The sequence below is a fragment of the Otolemur garnettii genome, unplaced genomic scaffold (genome assembly GCF_000181295.1).
Source record: "Otolemur garnettii isolate 467f Iridium unplaced genomic scaffold, OtoGar3 scaffold00031, whole genome shotgun sequence".
NCBI classification, from domain to species: Eukaryota; Metazoa; Chordata; class Mammalia; order Primates; family Galagidae; genus Otolemur; species Otolemur garnettii.
Genome location: NW_003852426.1, coordinates 5475696 through 5477740, shown reverse-complemented (window position 1 = coordinate 5477740; position 2045 = coordinate 5475696).

Sequence of the window (2045 nt, the reverse complement as noted above, 5' to 3'; positions counted from 1 at the left end):
ACAGCTCACAGCAACTTCTAACTCCTGGGCTTAGGCGTCTCTTGCCTCAGCCTCCCAGGTAGCTGGGACTGCAGGCACCTGCCATAACGCCCAGCTATTTTTTTGTTGTTGTTGTAGTCTACCCAGGGCCAGGTTTGAATCCGCCACCCTTGGTATATGGGGCCAACACCCTACCCACTGAGCCATAGGCGCCAGCCCTACCTTTCACTTTTTTATCCTTTCAACAACCAACCTCAACAAGTATTATAATACAAAGGAAAAAGGGATTAGGAGAGCCATTTCTCAGGGTCACTGTGAAAGCTAAGTACTTAAAAAATATGCTTTGAGGGTGGCACCTGTGGCTCAGTGGGTAGGGTGCCAACCCCATATACTGAGGGTGGAAGTTCAAACCCGGCCCCGGCCAAATTGCAACAAGAAAATAGCCAAGCGTTGTGGCAGGCACCTGTAGTCACAGCTACTGGGGAGGCTGAGGCAAAAGAGTCACCTAAGCCCAGCTGGTGGAGGTTGCTGTAAGCTATATGATGCTACAGCACTCTACCAAGGGTGACAAAGTGAGACTCTGTCGCTACAAAAAAAAAAAAAAAAATGCTTTGAGGGTGGCACCTGTGGCTCAGTGGGTAGGGCGCCAGCCCCATATACCAAGGGTGGAGGATTTGAACCTGACCCCAGCCAGCTAAAACAGCAAAAACAACTGCAATAAAAAAAGCTGGGTATGGTGGCAGGCGCCTGTAGTCCCAACTACTCGGGAGGCTGAGGCAAGAGAACTGCTTAAGCCCAAGAGTTGGAGGTTGCTATGAGCTGTGACTCCACAGCACTCTACCAAGGGCAACAAAGTAAGACTGTCTCAAAAGAAAAAAAAAAGGAAATGTCTAATAATTATTTGTTATTAGGTGAATTATAGTTTGCCACAGAAGTTCATAAAAACATGAAAAAACTTTCTCACAACTATTTGCTACTACTTTTTTATAAATTTTTTTGATACAGAGCCTCACTTTGTGGCCCCCAATAGAGTACCTCCACTTCTATAGAGGATGAGCATAAAGATCACTTAAAGTGGAGCACCAATGGCTCGTGCCTATAATCCCAGCACTTTGGGAGGCTGAGGCAAGAAAATTGCTTGATCCCTGGAGTTCAAGACCAGCCTGGGCAACACAGTGAGACTCTGTCTCTACACAACAAAAATGTTTTTAAGCCACGTGTGGTGGTGCCTAACTGTAGTCCTAGCTACCCAGAAGGAAGAGGCAAGAGTTACTTGAGCCCAAGAGTTTATGGCTGCAGTCAGCTATACTTATGCCGCTGCACTCCTCCCTGGGCAACAGAGCATGACTTTGTCTTTAAAAAAAAAAAAAATTCATTTAAATGTCAGTATCTCCATTTCTAACTTTTTTCTAACATTTACTTAGATAAGGTGATTTATTTGCCTAAATTAGCCTCTCTTCAAAAAATTCTCAAGTTTCTAGGAAAAGAAGCAATTCACTTATAATTATTTCAATTTCTAGCTATCAATCTTTTAAAAAGTATAGACATACACATACATAGTTATGTTCTTAAATGGACTAGATCCTAAAAATTTCCTAAACATGCTAATAATCAAAATCTTCTAGATTTTCCAAAAAGCAAATTTCTTAGGCCCCATCACAGATCTATTAAATCAAAATTTGGAATCTTTATTCTGAATAAGGTCCCCTCTAACCTTAGTTGGCAAGGGTGTTCTGTTTCTATTGTTGTTTTTAAATACATAATTCAAAAGATGTAAAAATACTACAAGCATTTTTTCCCCTCATCTCTACCCCCCAGCTACCCACTTTATCTTTCATGAGCAACCAGTATTACCAGTTGCTTATCTGTCCTTGCAGAAAACTTTCAATCATAACAGGAAAATGCAGATAATTCCTTTAAAAAAGGATAGCAAAACCGTTAGGCATGCTGATGTATAACTGTAGTAACAGCTACTTGGGAAGTTGAACTGGGAAGAACACTTGAGCCTACAAGTTTGAGGCATACCTGGGCAACACAATGAGAGTTTGCCTCTAAACATATATATA